Source organism: Acomys russatus, chromosome 5 (assembly GCF_903995435.1).
Source record: "Acomys russatus chromosome 5, mAcoRus1.1, whole genome shotgun sequence".
Classification (NCBI taxonomy): domain Eukaryota; kingdom Metazoa; phylum Chordata; class Mammalia; order Rodentia; family Muridae; genus Acomys; species Acomys russatus.
The window spans coordinates 18,197,365-18,217,048 of record NC_067141.1 but is presented as its reverse complement, the minus strand read 5'-3'; the positions used below and the strand labels follow the sequence as shown (position 1 = coordinate 18,217,048).

At 48.3% G+C, this 19,684-nt stretch overlaps 1 pseudogene; it reads right to left on the bottom strand.

Moving 5' to 3' along the window:
• Positions 1 to 431: 431 nt before the first annotated feature.
• Positions 432 to 581, bottom strand: LOC127190223 (uncharacterized; annotated as a pseudogene).
• Between the last annotated feature and the right edge of the window lie 19,103 nt (positions 582 to 19,684).

The following is a 19,684-nucleotide window of genomic DNA, read 5'->3' as shown; positions in this document are numbered from 1 at the left end:
TTTCTCTTCTATTTCCTCAACACTCACTTGCTCATGCCAGTGACACCCAGGGTCTCTGAGTGTCTGGGGCCATCCCAGGAGTGGTCTCAGGAGTGTTGTTGTGCCCAGGGTTCATGCACTATGGCACCAGACAAGGGGCATCTCTGGCATGGTCATCCATCCCTCCCAGGCCTGCACAGCACCAGACTAGTGCTCATCCCAGGCCAGCTCCTCATCAGGGTCCCATGGCACTGGTCTGCTGGTCATCTCTGGCTCACTCTTCCCCTGGGTCCACCATCCCAGGCAGGGTTATTCTAGTCTCCAGCTTGCTCCCCACCCCCCATTCTGAGAGCCTATCTGGGAGTCTGCCTTGCTCCCTATTCTGAGAGCCTGTCCAGATCCTGCCTGGTGAGGACTGGTGGTGGGTCATCTCAGGCTTGCTTTTCTCAAGGAGTGTTAGGCTACTAAGCATTCAGATGTTCACAGGTCAGAATGCTGGGCATAGACATAGCCTCTCTCCTCTCTGCCACCTGATGACACATGTGTGACACAGCAGACACACACACACGCACACACACACACACAGCACATCTAGGGTCAGGCCTTGGTGGTTTTAAACCAAGGAAATTTATCCCTATATGTCTGGAGATCAAAGGTCCACATGAAGGTGGTGGCAAGACTGGTTCCTTATGGAGACCCAGAGGCGTGGTCTGACCCTGCCTCTCTGTCTAGAAGCTGCTGGCCACTCTGGCTGCAGTTTAAATATAAGCCTTCCCCCAGGATCATGTTGACACATTTACTATACAGCACATCACTGTTTACTTTGAGTTACCCAGGTACCCAGTATGAGCCATTTCTTACTGACTCATAGGCCCCTAGGTATCCAGTGTTAAACTCATCTTGGCTCATACCAGATCTCCATATTGTATAAACCTGTAATCTGAACATAAACTGGCCCTTACAGCCCTCTGTTTCCTGTAGTAACTATGGCTCAGGAATGTAGATTTAGGTTATTCAATATGCCATGTTTCCATGTGGGAACGGTACATAAATGTTTTTCAGACGAGCAACAGAACAAAGAAAATCCTAAATAAAGACAGTTTTCCGATGCATTGGTTGGGATACCAGGCAAGCAGGGCACAGCAAAGCAGATAAATCTGCTATAGTCTCGATTACTACCCAGTGACATTCTTAGCTTTGAGTCGGTGGGAGCCAGCGGTCTGTTTATACATCCCTAAAGAATTTACTTACTAGTCACAGGGCATTGTGTCAGATGCAAAAGAGCAAGGAGTGACTATCCAGGAAATCCCAGGAGGATTTTGGCCCCAACCTGCAACCTCCAGCTCTCTGTAGTCAGTCAGCAATCTCTCTGAAATGCTGAACACTGGAGTGGCCTTTTTCTGGGCATATCAGTTCATAAATCTTTCTGGCTGGGCATTATTATTTCAAAACATTTGATGAACTCCTCTTGTTTTTTCCTCTAAACACTTCTGCCCACCTCTTCCCCTTGAACAGGTGCGTGGTTCGCAATGGCATTTGGGTCCCCCTGAGAACCCTTTGTTTTTCCCAACCTAGAGAATCTCTGTTTGTTATTTAGGTTGAATAACAATTGAATGACTTCTCACTCTGGCCTCTTTTCTAATTTGGGCTCTCCTGTTTCTTTCCTAATTATCTCACCTCTAAATTAGACCCCTCTGTGATGAGCCTGTCTGTCTACTTAAATCTCCCAGATAAGTCAAAGAGAAGCTGTGTGTATCTGTGGCTTGGATATTTCCACAGCACCCAGGATGAATTGTAGAGGTAATGAACCGCACCCCAGCCATCCCTATAGCTGGCGTAGCCTGTAGAGGATTCAGAATGAGAGACACCTTTGTCTTGTGGAGCCCCTCCAGCAAAGGGAACTGCACCCTTCCCATGTCCACCCTATGACCTTTCATCCCATCATTCCAAGCACTGCCAATACTGATTATATCTAAGCAGACCCATACACACACACCCCAACATCCACCCAGCAGGATCCAGTCTGGGTTCTCTATGGCAGCAGCAGCAGCGCTTTGACCTGCTTCTGCGGAGAGCACTCGAATATTCTAATCAGAACAAGAGATTAGTCAGCTCTGCAGCCCTGATTTCATTAGCCTGCCAAGAGCAGGTTTCAGCCCAGACATCACAGTAAACTGGCTGGTTTTAAATAATATTACACCCCAAAGTCTCCTTAGCATAGACCACAACGCTTTTTCTGTTTCCAATTCTTCAAACATGTAGGCTGATGTACTCCTACCCACTTCTGAGCTATGCCAGCTAATGGCAAAGTCTTAATTTCTTCAAATCTTGGAAATTTCTATTTCTTGTCCCCATTAACACCTTAATGAATAGCACAGGGCCCAGGGCTCGACGCTGTCATAGGGAGAGGCAGCCACCGCTGGCTGGTAAGAAGGTAAAGCCATGTGTACATTTTAGCAAATTCAAGCCCTGAAACATGCTCTTTTTTTTCTCTTCCTTCTTAAATCACACACACACACACACACACACACACACACACACACACACACACACACACACACACAGTCTCTCTGGACTAGACCCAGCCTTGAAGCTATGGCCAGTGAAACCCAGGCAGATCTTAGGACACATCACTGTTGGTCACTCCAACAAGACTCCAGAACAGGCCCCTCATGGCACAGTTCGCCACATGCAAATGGGAACCTGTAACTCTAAGCCACCTGCTCACTAAGGCATTGTAAGAATTCGTGAGCAGTATGGTGACAGTATGGGAGGAACAGGCATGTAAAACCAGACAGGATCCTATCCATCAAACACAAGACACTTCATGAGAAATCCACCCTGCTTGTTGAATGAGAACTTAGCTCATTTTGTTTTTTGTTTTTTGTTTTTTGTTGTTGTTGTTTTTTTTCAAGACGTGGAGCCAAGAACTTTTAACAAAAATGAGGTACATCCACACATTGTGAAGAGAATGGCAGAACACTGAAAGACAGGAGGGTTTAGCTCCCTGAGCAGACTTTCTCTCAGCTCCCTAAACCAGGGATCAGCCATGTAGGAAACTGTCTCCTTTGGAATCCCAGAGGCCCAAGCAGAGAGGCCAACAGAGAAGCCAGGGGCTGAGGGACTGCACATCTATAAATCTCCCATCAGCAGCAGTGGAGGGAAGACTGAGCAACAGGGCAGTGGAGTTTGTAACTGGCAGAAGTCTAGGTTGCTGCAATTTGCATACATGCATAAATTTGTTCAGCGTGTTTGGTTGCTGTGGGCTAGGAAGGCTCTGTCAACACTCTCACCCTCAGGGCAGCTCAGGGTTGTGCATCTTAAGGGGGCCCATCTTGCTGGCTCTGTGCCTGGTTAAGAGCACATCTTGGCCCTGGACACTATAAGGCACATAGTACACATGTCTGGGCCTGTGACAGTCAACTACCACACCCACCACTGTCACAGACCACACCCTAAGCTGGCCAGTCTCTGCTTCTGAGGAGCTAAAGGGAGGTGAGTGTCTGCATTGCATCCTTGGAGTCCTCTGCCCCACCCTTGCCTTTCCTTCCTCCTCTATCTCCCTTCTACCATGAACTGTCTGGCATGGGCTCTGCCCCTTTCTCATAGCTGCCAAGGAGATTGGAATTTGGAGAAGTGACAGGGTTTCTCAGGACAGAATGAAAAGTGCTGAGGCTGAGCCCCAAAGACAGAGTTCTTCCTTCCCTGAGAGGAGCCTCCTGTCTCCGCATCCAGATGTGGTCAACTGTAGTGCTGTGCCCTCCACACCCTCACATTCCCTTGCCTGGGAAGCCCAATCACTTTCCCTCCTTGGCTCCAAGCTTCCCCTGGGACAGGGACAAGCTCCTCCCTGTAGAAGCTGCAGATAGATGCTTGGGGTAAACAATAATCTACCTGTCTCCTGAGCATGCCCCAATGTGGCTAAACTCGCAGTCAGCCACTCTGTTCTTTACTCTGTGGCGGCTACAGCAAGCCTTGCTGAGGTCCCCCCTAGCTGAAACTGGGAGGCAAGAGCTATTTGTAAAAGGTAGAACCCTGCTCAGATCCTGCCTGCAAAGCTGACAAAGCAGGAAATGTGGCTCTTGCCTTCAAAAATGAAGAAGCCACAGAAAGATGAACAGGCCTCCTATGCATTATGTGCCTGGGGAGAAATTCCCCAACGAAGCATCCCAGGATTCCCCAGACATTGCCTCCCTCGCCCATCAAAGCTCAGAGCTCTAGCATAGCTTACAATAATCAATTCTCTACCCCTTCTTTATTTGACACTCAGTCCTCCCCACCCACTACCAGCTGCCAACCCTCCCTCGGGATACTATCAGGTCTTCCCTATTTTATTGCCTCAGCTTCCCAAAGGACTTTCCTCCACCTCCTGTACCATCCACTCTCTAGAGACTCCTGGGCCTGCTCCTCCGACAGAACAGAACCAGCAGTCCTGCCAGCAGGGAGACTACATGCCCCTGGCAGCCATGCTCCTGAACCCGCCCCATCACCAGCTGACCTTCCCAGCCTTAGTCCCTTGCTGCGCCCAAAAGTTAGGGTCTTTACAATGCCCTCTGTCTTCATGGATGCTATTGTTCCATGTCTGCACAAGTATTTTGGTCACCTCCCACTTGCCCTCATCCAGACGTCATTTTCTCAATTGACTTGGCTGTAACCACAGCTTGGTGGTTATCACTGTTCAGGCTTCCCTATAATTGGCATATGTGGAGGTTGGAGTGTGGTAGGTGATATTGATCTTGAGTGGTTCTCTTGTATTTGTCTGTCTCCCACAGTCATTGTGTGAACGCCAGATAGTGGCTTGTCTGACATTTGCAGATGTGTTGCAAACCATCTACAGCAAAGCCTTGGACATCCTCAGTGTCACTAAACATATCCTGTGCGAGCAAATGTACATCTTGAGAAACCTGAGACTGAACTCACTTTTTAGGTGCCCAGCCTTCTTTAGAAGCCTAATGAATCAACAGATGTGTGCTTGGCTTCCTCCTTCTCGAGCCCAGATGTACTTGACACAAACAGACAGGTAGAGTTGCCCACACTCTGCTCTGCACAGGATTTGACTAAGTATTAGCTTCCAGTCTTGTCTCAGTTGACATCAGCCAGTTCCAGTTTCTGGTCCTGAGCAAGTTGTGAAGTCCTGATACCTATTTGGAAAGACGGGTCAGCAGGACATCACTGAGTTTCTCTCTCAGATCCATCAAGCCATCCTAGCTTCCCACAGCCAAGCTTTCAGGGAGGTCCATGAGCTCACCTGGCCAAAACCCAACCCTCGCTTCCTCTGCCATTTCTGAACTCCCGTCTCCATCATCACTGCCCTCCAGTGCCTGGCTAGGGCCACTTCATGCCATGACATCAGCCTCTCCTCCTGCCTGCCTTTCTCATTTCTCAAAAGTGGTTTCACTCTCAACTTTGCTTTTAGCTTTCTCAGAAATAAAGATGAGAAGTCAAGACAGAGAGACCCCACTGCCAAGCTGTGCCAGGCAGGAAAGGGGACCCCAAGCAGGCATTTGTGGAGGGTGAGGTGGAATGTGTGAGCTCCGGGAACTTTACCAGCAGTGGTCATCTGCATTGGCTTTGGAAGGGTGCCCTTAAAAATCACCACAAACTTAGGATTCTCTGTTTTAATATGTGTGTGTGCTGGAGTGTACCTATGTATATACACATGTATGTGGTGCCCCTATGGTCATCATCGCATGACCCTTCCTTCTCCATTTGCACTCAATTCTCCTCTTCCTCCTCCTCTTCCTCACAAGGACTTTTCATTGAATGGAGAGCCCAGATAACCCAGGATAAGCCCATCTTGAAGTCTCTCTCTCTAACTGAAATTAAGTCATATCTTGAGGTTGCAAGCAGACAAGACTTTTGGGAGCCACAATCCAGCCCATGACCCTACAGCAATCCACGCTCTGCCCCCGAATCTGCATGTCCATCCCTGATGGTGTCTGGTGATTCTCTTAGTCTGGGGTGTGTTCCACCATCCAGAGGGCAGCTGTTACCCACCCAACACAGCCATGCAGCTGCTTGCCAGAGCACACCTGGGTAGTCAAACAGGATCTGCACCCCACAAACAGAGGCCATTCTCAGAAGATTCCAGAGCTTCCTGTGCTGACCACATCACTTCCTGTGCCAGGTAGACCTTCCACCAGACAGAGTGGGACCCAGATACTTGCTTATGCTAGAGGCTACAGCCAGCCACCAGAGACAGTGATTGGAACAGGCTCACAGAGTGTGCATGGGTGACCATGACTAGTCTGTGTTGTTAAGTTAAGCCTGCGCATGACACATTCACATGCTTACAACTTTACAAAGTTGCTATGCAACTCTAAAGACTGGTTGGGAAAAAATAAAACAACCATAAATAATAAAGCAAGAATATTGCCTATAAACCAGTCCCCAACTTTGTTTCCAGCTGGTTTCCATATGACTCCATCTTTCTTTGCAAATGTCAATGCTGTCCTACTTAGAGACATCTGTGCTCTTTGCTGGAGCTCCCTCCTGCCTCCTCTTCCCATCTATCTTCCTCTTCCTCATTCTCTCTCCACCTTCTCACCCCCACCCCTTGCCTCTGGTGGGCAGGCAGGCAGCAGCCTCATCTTTGCCTTGTTCCTCACTGGCTCTTTGGTCGCAGTGCCTAGGTCCACCCTGGTGTGGACAGGTCATCCCTCAGAGGGATGTTTCCCAGGTACATGTTTCCCAGGTGACACTCAGAGGAACAACAGCCCAGCCTTGTCTCCAGTCAGGTAGCTTCAGAAGCCATCCACAAGCCAGAGATCCCTGACATAACCCAGGACTTCCTAGAGACCCATCACCACCCACCTCCCACTCTAACTCTCCTGCCCGCTGTCCCTTTCATGAGGGGTGCCGGCTCCAATGATGTGTTAGGGCTCAAAGAGGAGGAAAGATAGAAGGATCTCCATCAGAATCCAGGCCAGTCCTTGAGAAGGGAGCCTGTGGACCCATGTGCTAGAGCACATTGTCCCAGATGTAGCTGAACTAGCAACAAGCTGTCCCTCTCAAAATTCTAGACCTGGACTAGTTATCACAAGGCTGGGTGTCTCAAGCATTGTGCTGAGGCTTTCCCCAAGCCTCGTACTGCACAGATCACCTTTATGAGCAGCTGAATGGCCCTGGCTGTCCTCCACAAAGAAGTGAGAGAGCACAAAAGTGCCATCCTGGTTGAGTTAGGATCCAGAGGAGTCCAACAATCCGTCTCATACCGCAGAGGCGGGACACGCAGTAGTTGCTCAGCTCTCAAGACTTGTTCCCCTCAGCTGTCCCAACCTAGTGCTGAAGACCCAGAGAATTCTTGGAGATCTGTTGTCTTCAGTCCACATTGGAAGCCCAAAGAAGCTGGCTCCAAAATTAGAGGATGAATCAGCAGCAGCAACAGGGTAGATGAACCGGCCAGTGAGAGTGAAAACCAAGCAAGCAAAGAACCAAAACCTTCCTTCCTCCATGGCCTGTTATTTGGGCCTAGAGATGGTGTTGCCTATATTTATGGAGGCACTGCGCGCCATATTGAACTGTCAAGACTGTCCCCTGCACACCTGCCCACAGGCACATCTGACCTAGATAGAACCTGTGTAAGATGTGGTTCCCAGGTCATTCTGAGCTGTTGTGACAGTTCAGACCAACCTGCAAGGTCCTCTTCAAAGAATCACTTATACTTGTATTTGCCATAATCAATATATTCCTCCCAGGAAAGAGCCATGGGCTGGGTACCACCTAAGAATACCAGCTCAGGGGTCTTTTTCCTCTAGCAAACTACACAAATTTAGATTAAAAAAATAGGAAGTTTTGAAAATAAGGGGGAAGAAGAATTTTTTTCAATTTATTTTATTTACTCACTTTACAGCCTGATCTGAGCCTCCTGCCTTCTCTCCTCCTAGTCCCCCCCCCATATCCCTCCCATTCTATCCTCTCCTTCTTCTCAGAGAGGGGGAGGCTCCTAAAGGGTACCAAACTACCCTGACACCTCAAGTTACAGCAGGACTAAGCAATTCTTCTCCCACTGTGGCCAGACAAAAACAACCAAGGAGGAAATCCTGATGAAACAAGCCATGTTGGGTACAGGAGCAAAGAGCTCCCATTGCTCCTCAGCAAACGGCAAGAAGGGAGGCACAGCTGGCACATGGCAGCACCCAAGGTTGGCACTTCTCGTAAAATGGCATAACAGTTCCAGCATGGCTGCCGCAATGGAAGTGGAAGCATTCCAGTTCTGCAGGAACGCGGACAAGAGTCACACTTGAACTTCAGAGTTCAGTGAGGAACGGCAAGTCCAGCTTGGTCCCACTCCCAACACCGTTATAAAGCTGTTCAAGCTGAGGGTTCACACGAGTGTGTTAGGTCTAGCAGGGAGACCACGGCTTGGACACCATCCCAGTGCTGTTATGAAGCTGTCAATACATGTGTGGACACGGACACCCAGGGCTGGGCCATCTCCTCGTGGTGATTGACAAGCAGGTGGCAGTGGCCAGCCTTTAGCTTCCTGGAATCATTGCTTCTCCTTGACTCTGCCCTGGAAGCCTCCACAAGGTGACTGACAAGAAGCAGGTGGCAGTGGCCAGGCTCCAGCTTCCTGGAGATGTTGCTTGTCCACATTCTTGTCTTTGGCAGCCTCCCAAGAGAGATGCAGCTAGCCTCCAGCATAAATGGTCCTTAAAAATTCCCTGTTGCTTTAAAACCAGAAACAAAAACAAAACAAAAAAGCCCTGTATCTCATTAGTTTGTTAATTCAACAACTCTTTATCCAGTACCTACCATGCACACCAGCCAGCACTGCTTGGAGCTACACAGTGAGCTACTGTGCTTGTTTAATTCAGACAGAGAAGAGAGTCAGATCACCTGCTTGTTTCATAACTCCAAAAACGGAGTGTGGCAGATGGATAGAGCAACATACACCAATCTCCATGTTAGGGCTGCAGCCTGAAGCTGGTTGAGAAGAAGAGGCAGGAGAATGTTCCCATGCAAGCTGCTGTGTGGCACAGTAGAACACTGGTACCTGGCCTAGGCACTGCCTTGCCCAGGCCACTGTTGGCATGGTATGCAGGGACACTGTATAGACATCCTGGGGGCTGCCTTTGGCAAAGCCTCTGGAGGTCAGAGTCTCAAGAGCATCATGACACCTGAAGGTATATCCCACGGTCCAGGCACGAGCAAGACAACCAAGTGCTCTCACCAGCAAAGCCTAAGGCAGTGGTTCTCAACCTGTGGGTCTCGACCCCTTTGGGAGTTGAACAACCCCTTTCACAGGGGTCACCCAAGAGCAGTAGAAAAACACAGATGTTTACATGAGAGTTATGAAGTAGCAACGAAAATAATTTTATGGTTGGGGAATCACCAGAACATAAGGAACTGTATTAATGGGTGACACATTAGGAAGATTGAGAGCCACTGGTCTAATCTGGGGTCAGTGCGTCTCCTGAGCTGGCTATGGGGGGTCAAGCAGCCGTTCCTCTTGATGCTGAGGAACCTTTATAACCTTTGTGATAGGATCACATGAAGAGAGAAGCCAGGCCCCCTAGCAGTCTGGGGCCATGACCTTGGACCTTTCCAGGGCAGGGGAAACGTCACATACCTCATCTCCACTCCAGGTCTCTACGTGTTTGTAGCCTGCGTTCTCCCAATTGAAATGAGTTTGTTTATAGAAGTAGTTTAGGGACTAATAAACAGTTTACAGGGGAGATAGAGACACTGGTGTGGGAAGGACCTGAGGTGACAGCAGGAGCAGCTGTGACACTGAAGAGAGGACCTCTTCTTCACAATAGAGGAAGCTGTGTCTTTGGGGCTTCGGGACAGTGATGGTCACCGTCACTTCTGCCACAGAGTAGGCTAAGTGGATCCCAGACCAGCAAGCAAACCAGCAGTCAGCCAGTAATATTTGTGTAGCATTAATATGGGCTGTTAACACTGATATGTTAATTCAAAATAATTGCATAATGGTCACAACTAAATAGCTGTTAATACGGTAATGACTGGTAAAATGATTTTTGGTAAATATTAATAATAATTGCCATTAATTTTAGTGTTAATGACAATGCTAATAATGTTATAAGTAAATAAAAGGCCAAAAGTTCCTATGCCGGACATAAACATTGCCTCCTGGCACCCACACTGCAAGCGGCTCTCCTATACGAAAGGAGGAAAGGCTGGCTTTGTGGCTTGGTATCCTTTCCACACTGGGATAGCACAACTGACGTGCTAGGCAGAATACTTGGAGGTGGTTACAGAAAAAAAAAAAATATTGCTAAGGTCTTAATACCTGACTCAAAGCATGCATCAGAACAAGATGGTAAAAGACAGGTATGTCGTGGCGGAGCTATCTGTCAGAGGCCAGCATCTCAGGCTCTGTCCACTCCCACTCCTGTTGGGTCCACAGCACACAGCAGGCTGAGCAGGTCCTGGCCTGAGGTGCCCTCTAGCTTGCTGTCTCCTCACATCCATCAAGTAGATGATAGTCATCGTCTTATGACGTCACTGGGCCCTGGCCAGAGGGAGCCACAACTCCTAGAATGGACACAGGACACAGAAGTCACTACTGTTTTTCTTGGCTGGAACCAAAGAAAGACAGTCATGCTGAGAGTGAGGTGCTGGAAAGAGAAGCCCGGGCAAGAGAACAGAGCATGTGGGTAAAGCTCAGGGACTCTACAGAGCTCCAGCTGCTGCCCCTGCTGTGTCCTAGGCCCCCACAATGTGGAGAGTTGTACCTACAGCGCATGAGAAACTGCCCTTCCTGGTCATCCAGGTGCCACCCTGGCCCAAACACTCAGGCCTGACAATGGCCCCTTAACTTCCTCGATTTGAATGGACAAATTCTAAAAGGAGGCAACACCAATCATCAGAAACACCATGTACAGATTTTTTTTTCATTTTGTGTATAGCTCAGCCCTGGTAGGTGAAGGTGCCCTGTGTCAGAAACACCTCCAGGGAAGGCACTGTGCACACTCGGCTGGAGATACCTGAAACCCTTCTGAAAATGGACACGGAACACCTCAGCAGAGGCAAGAAGGCCATGGAGAACACACTTGCCTTGGGAGCACACTGAGAGCTCAGCTGCTCCTCACAGCCCACACCCAGCTTCAAAGTCTACCAGATTTATTCCTCTTGTGAATCCACCCAAGTCGCAGTTCCTACAAACAGGAACTCAGCTCTGGAGTTCTCAGAGTGGGAGCTTGCCTTGTAAAGAATGGCTTTGAAGTTATGAGAAGGCTTTGAAGAGAGATAGAAGGAGGAGAGGAGAAAGAAGAGAGACCGTGAGCCATGGAACACACTCAGAAGGTCATCCTCCCCGACAGTGGCCAGGCATGTCACCAGCCTTTCTACTGTACCTTGCCCTAGCCTGTCTAGGGACATTCCTCCTCCCATCCCCCTCATCTTGGCCTATGCCCCAGGTCCCAGCCCTAACATGAAGTGTGTATCGTTCTCCCTCTCTCTTCTCTCCGTTTTGGGAGGCATGGGGAGAAGCAGCCAAGTGGGATGACTCGGTCTCTGTCTGAGTTAAACCAACCCAGCAGATATTTGGTTCCCACTCAGAGCTCGGTCCATGCTAGGTACTAGAAGAGGACCCTAGCAAATGGTTGGACAAGAAGACCAGAGCCACGGTGGGGGCTAGGCAGAGGACAACTAAGAATGAAACAACTCAGTCTGATGACGCATTTCCCCAGCCGAGGAAGAGACACGGCGCGTAGGACCCAAGAAAGTGAAATCATGAGTCAGTCAGAAGCTGGCTGGTGAAGTGGTTCCTGGTCACTTTTTTTCTCTATTCCAATTGAATTGCTGCTGCATTTTTAATGTACTGGTTCTTATTTTTACATTACTACTCTCTCTGTGTGTGTGTGTGTGTGTGTGTGTGTGTGTGTGTGTGTGTGTGTGTGTTAATGTGTGCAGGCATGTTTGTGAAGGGCAGAGAAGAACTTTGAGGAGAGACTTCTCTCCTTCCACTTTTATATGGGTCCTAAAGATCCAACTCGGGACTCTGGGCCTGCACAGCAGGCATTCTAACCTCTGGAGTCATCTTGCTAGTCTACTGCTGTATTTTTACTCTTGTGGAACAATGGCTACATCTTTTCTTTCATCTATTTATTTATTAAATCACTTTATAGCCCAGTCCCAGCCTCCCCTCCTCTCAGTCCCACCTCCATACTCCCCTCCTCCCATTTCCCCTCCCCCTCCTCCCAGAGATGGGAGGACCCCAAGGGGTACCAATCCACCCTGGCACCTAAAGTCATAGCAGGGCTAAGCACATCCTCTCCCACCAGGGGGTGACAAGGCAGCCCAGCTAAGGGAAAGGGACTCAGAATCAGGCAACAGAATCAAAGACAGCTTCTATTCCAATTGTTAGGGGACTCACAATAGTGGCCAAGCTATGAAGAGACAGTTGGGAGGCTGCTAGGTTTTCAGCTAAGCAGGACCCTGGAGAGCTCCTTGCCTTCTGGCCGACCTAGCAAAGGCAGTCCTGCCAGTCATCTTGACCTCCTAGAACAAGATGTACTTTTTTAAGTTTGTGATGAATTGATTGAAGATTGATTGAGTGACTGATTGATTAGATAGAACCCAGAGCCTTGCACGTGCTGGGTAATTGTTCCACCACTAAGCTATAACAAGATGAACTCTAAAGCCAGATGCCTTCTATCTCTACCTCTGAAGAACACAGCAGACTAAATTGCTGTGGCACATAACCAGCAGGGGGCTCATCTGGACAGGAACCCTCTCCCTGGGACCTGGCTTCCCTAGGAAGGTGGCCATTTGGAAAGGGCCAGTGGCAGATGCTCCCTAGGGAGGATCTGCAGCTTTTTCTTCTTGACCGTCCTCTGTGGGCAGATACCCCTTCTCTGCTTCCTTCAAGACAGTTTGTATGTTGAAGGCTGTCCCTTCAAGACAGCATTCCTGTATGTTGAGAACAGAGGGAGGACGGAACAGGCATAGCCTGGCCAGGGGACTGTTTCTCCAGAGCCTTATTGCAGAGAGAGACAAGGCAGTGGTGTGTTGGAGCTACCTCTCGGCACCTCTTCTGAGGGTTACTTGAGCTGGCTAGTTCTGGCTGAGGCCTGGCTAACACTATGAGCTCACAGCCCTCACTAGGGTACCATGTTTGTTTTTAATTATGTGATGCACTGGGCATGGTGGTAAATTCCTTCAATACCAGCATTCAGAAGGCAGCTGCAGGAAAATCTCTGAGTTTGAGCCCAGACTGATCGCAATAGGAAGTTCCAGGACAGCCAGCTTTCTGGCTTAGAGTCCAAAGCACCACAGGACCTAGGCATTTCATCGGTGATGGGACATCTGCTGTGCAAATGAGATGGTTCCTGGAGAACCTGGATGGACACTTTAAGAGGGGGACTGGTCTCTAATAATCCAACAGGGATAGCCACTTCTCTGCCTCTGATCTCCAGGAAGGGAGAGGGCTGGAGACACTCATACCACACCGGCCACAATTAGAGCAACAGTGCCTGTGTCTTTAAACACCCATGACACTGGGAAATAAGACTGGGAGGACTTCTTGGTTAGTGGACACATGAGGAGATCCCAATGCCAAAGAGCCGTCCAGACTTTGCCCAACACGCCTCTCCATCCTCACCCTCTAATGAAGAGTCCTATGCTCTGCTGAGTCACTCTAGGACCAGAAAAGAGACTCTAGGACCCTTCTCTATTCACAACCTTTTTATGTCCCCCAATATTCTACAAAACCTATCACATATAAATATATAAAGTAGATGTATATCAGTGCACCAAACACTGAAAACAAATAATAAAGAAACTTAAAAAAAAAAAACTCTTCTTTGTCAAACACGTAATTCCACCACTTATTAAAAGTGAAGGCAAATTTGCAAACTAATGAGATGAATGTGCTTGTTTGTCTACCACAATACCATCCAGAGATAAATTAATCTGATACACACTGAAAAAGAATGAACTTGTTTTCTATAGTTAAACCATTATGTTTCTGTGCAAGCAGAAGACGTAGTGTGTATAGTAAAACACTGAGAGTCATATCATGCAATAGCTTTCAATCTGCACCAAACGGTTTCCAGCAACATCTTGCACTGCACAGTGGAACAGCCTGTGCAGCCTGTGCAGTGGCACAGCCTATGCAATGGCACAGCTTGTGCAGTGGAACAATCTTGCAGTGGGACAGCCTGTGCAGTGGAACAGCCTGTGCAGTGGGACAGCCTGTGCAGTGGAACAGCCTGTGCAGCACACTGTTGCAAGTTCAGAATCAAAGCTGCAGTGAAGCCTTGTGGCACAGCACAGGCAAACTTCTCCAGAAACACCCTGACTTCATGGAGTATTTTATTTTTAATTAATTTTTGGTTGTAGAATGTTTAGAAACTTTCTATCACTGAGAACTTTTTAGAGATACGTCCCACACACATACACACATACTGGGTTTAGAAACCCCTTACAGACTTGCAACCCAGTTTAAGAAGCATTATTCCAGGGAAGCATTGTTCTGGAGAACCTCCGGTAAGGTGGGAGGAGTTGGGCCCTGTTTGTTTGCAGCAAATAGTCTTGTTGCAGGACCTTGCTCTCCACCCAGGGTCTAAGTCAGCCCAGGCGGGTGGCATCAGAGTTGAGCTGATGACAGCCCCACCACCACCACCACCACCATCTGTAAGATTTTTCCCTTGAGCACACTTGAAAGACAGGCACAGTGAGGGCCACCATCGTTCCTGCCACAAGCTCCAACCAAACACTCAGACGCAGAGCCCAGACTGCCCAGGTACAGTGCTCCTGCATCGCATCAAGCACACAGTTTTGGAACCTGCCACAGATTCAACACTCTTTGAAGGAACCTACCTTCCGGCAGTAAAGGTCCAGGAACTCCTTCAGTGATAAATGAGAAACAGGATCAAAGCTTCATTTCAACGATCAAAGAAAAATGGAACAGGAGAGATATGGTGATACTGTCAATGTGATAAAAGGCGTTAATGACATTTCTGGGAGACAGAAGCCCCCATTCCTTCCCTGAGGTTCTCCAGGACTTAGCTATTCCTACAATTCGTTAATTAAACTTAATTAAGTCTGCCAGCCCAGAGGAGGCCCTCCTCGGCATGCTTGGGGTTAGCTCGAGGCCTAGGAAGCTGGACTTTTCATTGTAGACCTCACTGCTGTGGGCAGAGCGACGTGTGGGAAGGGCTTCCTGAGGGAACCACAGTGCACCTGCAGCCTCAGGAGAGGTGAGCAGAGGGCCATGTGCTCGTTAGCTCCATCCTCATGAGTCACAAGTGAGAGAGCTGCACCAGAAAACAACGAGCAAATCCAAAGTCCTCTGAGAGAGGAAGAGGATCCAGGGTGTGTTCCACGCCAGGCTGCCTGTCCACCGAGGCTCCAGACTCCAGGGAAGAACTGAGGAAGTAGCTCGTGGGGGGAGGTCTGAGCCCACCCGCTCCTTCCCCCACATTTACTGCTTTTCCATTTGTCAGCTATTATCCATGCCAGTGGCTTTACAGATTGTTAAACCCTCAATTAGCCTAAATAGCACACGTTCCACTGTGCCCCGAGTTACGTGTGGGCTGCCGACCTTCATTAATATTAATTAAAGCAAAGGTGGGACAAGGGGCCTCTGATCAGCTCAAACCTACACTGGTGATAAGTATAGTGGTTTCTCCCAAACCCAGATTATGCAGCACAATTCCCATTGGCTCAAAAATGTCCATTTCCAGAGTTTCTGTGAATCTGTCAATCATACAATTCTTGTAAAGATCTACAGACTTCAGAAGAAAGTAGAATGTCAATAGATCAGTGGTTAAAGCCCACGGCATTAATAATTAAATCAAAATAACCTTGTCAGCGCTGGTTGCTCGCATCCATGTCCCTTCTCTGTTGTCTTAGGATTAGCATAAAAACCACCTAGGCTATGTCTTACCCATAGAAGATTTTTAATCATTTTGGGTATTTGATACGTGCTCACACATGTTTGTGTGTGAGCATGTTATTTGTGTGAGCGTGGGCATGTGTATGCCACCGTGTGCTTGTGGATGTCAGAGGGCAACTCCAGGTGTCAGGCTTGGACTCCCACCTTCCTTGAGGCAGGGTCTCTTGCTCACTGTTGAATATGCCAGGCTATCTGTCCAGTGACCTTCTGAGATGTCTTAGTCACACTTCTGTTGTTGTGATAAAACTCATCATCAGAGGCAACTTAAGAAAGAGGAAACTTATTTTGGCTTATAATTTCAGAGGGTAGATACAAGCCCATCATGGCGGGAGGCTCAGCAATAAACTGCAGGCACGTTAACAGGAGGTGGAAGCCTAGAGCTCGCGTCTTCAAACATAAGCAGAAAACAGAGAATGAACTGGGCGTGGCGCAAGGCATTTTTAATGTCAACACCTGCCTCCAATGATGTACTTCCTCCAGCAAGTATGCGCCACCTGAAGCTCCTCAGAGAACACCATCAACTGCAGACCCGGCTCTCCGATACTGGAGACTATAGGAACAATTCTCATTCCAGCCACAACTCAGGGATTCTGTCTCTGTTTCCTATCTACCATAGGAGTGCCGGGATCACAGACTCAAGCTACCCTGCCCAGCTTTATGTGGGTCCTAGGAATTTGAACTCAGGTCCTCATGCCCTCATGCTGGCATTTTCCCCACTGAAACTATCTCCCCAGCTACACCCACCCAAACTCTGTACGTGTGTGTGTGTGTGTGTGTGTGTGTGTGTGTGTGTGTGTGTGTGTGTGATTAAATTGAACGAACCAAAGAACCAATCATAAAATAACATTTTGGGGTTTATATTTTTAAGAGTTTCTTTTTGTTGACTGTAAAGTTTGTTTTACAAGGAAGTCCTTCATTGTTTGAGTTAAAATATTAATCCTAGGTATATTTTGTTTGATTCCGTTATTGTGCTATAGAAAATAACTAAATCAGTGTTGAAAGTTATTTGGAAGTGAGGGGATGACCAGGCTATGGGGCTCTTAGGAAGAAGCAGCCACACAGAATGTTGTAGCAGCCATGAACTGCCACCACAGAGTGGCCAAGCAGACCTACCCTTGTTGAGGTCCCTTGGCAAGATAACTCTGTCCCTGAAGCTGAGAAACTTCTGAGCCTGAGCAATAGACTCATGCTGCAGTGTCTATCTTGTCTAGCCATTTTTTCCTCTTCCATTGGGGTACTCACTGAAAAGCATCCTCTGCAGGGACAGGTCGCTGGCCTCCAGCCTTTGAGCACCATCATTTCTGAGGCCAGGCTCTACTCTCCAGCTGCAGACCTGGCTAAGCTCTCTCTGCCTCTGACGATCCACATACACAAGGCCAAACTGTAGCAGAGAGAGGTGATTTGAAGATGAGCTCTGCAGTCAGTAACCTGCTCACATGCACACAAAGCCCTACTCCTCTGGGGTGGTTACTCTGAGCATAGCCAGGCCAGAGGGTCTCAGGAACATGCATAGGACTTGGGACGCCCTAAATAAATCATGCATACTGTGCCTGTGTATGGCACCTGCGTTCCTCTCCTTGGCCGGTACCTCTCTCCTCTCAATCTTAGCATCAAACACATCTGGACTAGAGGTCACCTTCATGCCAGCCCAGCAGTTCAAACTCTTCCCTACAGAGCCACCAGCCAACAGACTGCATGGAGCTTTTCCTGCCCTGTGTGTTCCCTTCAGGAGATGGCTCTGTCCCTCTGTGTGCGCCCAGCCCCAGCCCCAGTGTACACACAATCTGAACACTCGAGGACTGCTAACTTGAACTGAATCTAGGATCTGTAGCCATTAAACATAAAAGCCAGAGTGCTGTATTCCAGGGGACCCAAAAGCCAGGCCTTGGGTTGCGTGGGTCCTTCTCAGCATCTGTGGGTAGGGCCTCTAACAGGACAGCTTCCAAGAGGAGCAGTTAAAGCTCGGCTGGCATCACCCAGCCCCACATCAGCTAAAATGCTAAGTGTCATTTTCTAGTTCCACAGATGTGTTCAAAGTCTTCATTTGGAAAATTGAATTACTTTAGAAAATTCTACTTCCACACAGCCACAGAGAGAAGAATGGCACATATAGATGCCGGCAACAAAATCAAATCGCATTTCCCAATGTTGGCTTTGGGAGTTTTAATGCTTTCTCCATAGCCCAGTTCCCTTCGAAAATATATTTCTCACATGTTGGCTAAATATCATCTTATCTTTGAAGGTTTGGATTAAATGTATTGATTTTTGCAGAAATATATCCCAGGCAGCATATTCTAAGACCCTCTTGTCATCATAGAAAATATCAGAAAATTTAAAATACGTTCTTCTACAAAAGAAAAATTATGTTTAGGTTGGATAAATCTTTCAGCTGCGAAACATTTTCACAACGATACTCCACTCCATTGTAAAGTGTTATAAAGTTTTTTGCTTTATTCCAAAGTTCTGGATTTGGTACAATCAGCACTATGACCAAGTGTCTTGGTACTTTGTACACTTCCAGGCAAGACTCTCGGGCGGCATTTTCTCCTGTCTCTGTAAAGGTCCAAAAGTTCTTCTTCTTCACTCACACTTAAGCATCTGGGGCTTTGGCCTGATCTTCCCAGAGCTCTGTTGTGATTGAGGGGCTGTGTACAGGACGCATACTGTAATGGTTAAGCTTGCTTGTCATTTGATAGGCTTTGGAATTACCATGGTGGTCACCCTCTGAATATGTCTGCAGATTTTCCAGACTAGGTTAGTACAAATGGGGAGATCTACCCTGAGTTTGAGTGATTTCATTCTATGGGCTGGGGTCTCCCAACTGAATAAAGAGGGGGTTTGTGGCAGGCTCTATCGATAAGAGCACTTGCTGTTCTTCCAGGGGACCCGAGATTGGAGAAGGTTTTAGGAAAATAAAGCCACATTTGATTTCATATGGAGTCCTGCTTCGTGACTGATTGGTGAGGGTAAACTGGGCGCTGGAGGGATGCTTCAGCCTCTTGCTTTCGGGTGTACCCAGCATCAAGCAGTGGTGGCATGTCCCTGGAGGTGCCATGTGCTGAAACTGTGTCTAGAGCGCCTCCTGGTGGTAACATGCAGCATGACCACCGGCACACCAAGAATCCAGAGCCAGGCCTCCCTGAGTCGGAAGGAGTCCTCACCCTGAAGACTCAGAAGGGAAGGTGCCTGCTCTCCTCACAACTCAAGCTTTAGCTTAACTTTCGTATTTTTTCTAATGTCACATTTGTCTCTATAGTTGTTTAATGTTTGTTCCATTCCTGGCTTAGGAAGAAAAAAAGATTCCCTGAAGGTAAAACTCATCGGAGAGAGCTTCAGCAAAGAGGCTGAGCCACAGTCCAGTCCACAAGGCGCTGTGGGACGACGCAGTAGCGATAAAAGCCATCCTCCTCCCAAAGCCAGATTCAACCCTAGCCCATGTCTCAGGGCTGGGGCGGAGGTGTCACCTGTAAGAGCCACCTATGTTGGAGAAACAAGGCTACTCATCGGTGAGTACTGGAGGCCGAGAAGGCTGGTGCCAGCCCTTGAGACACCCTCCCAATATGTGCCATGCCGGGCACCTTCCACTGAAGGGACCATTCCACCTCTCTGTGACGGCAACAACTTAAGGCAAGATGTGAGACTGAAAAGCTCGGCGTTGATAGTGGCCCCAAAGGATACACCCTGCGTCTAGAGCCTGGATCTGTGGATGTGAGTGGCCTTAAAAAGGATGGCTTTGCTCATCTAGTCACCGTAAAGATCTCGGAAGACCAGCCTGATTTAAGGTAAGTCCTCTACCCAGTGAACGGTGCCTTCTTAAGGCAAAGGAAAATGTTG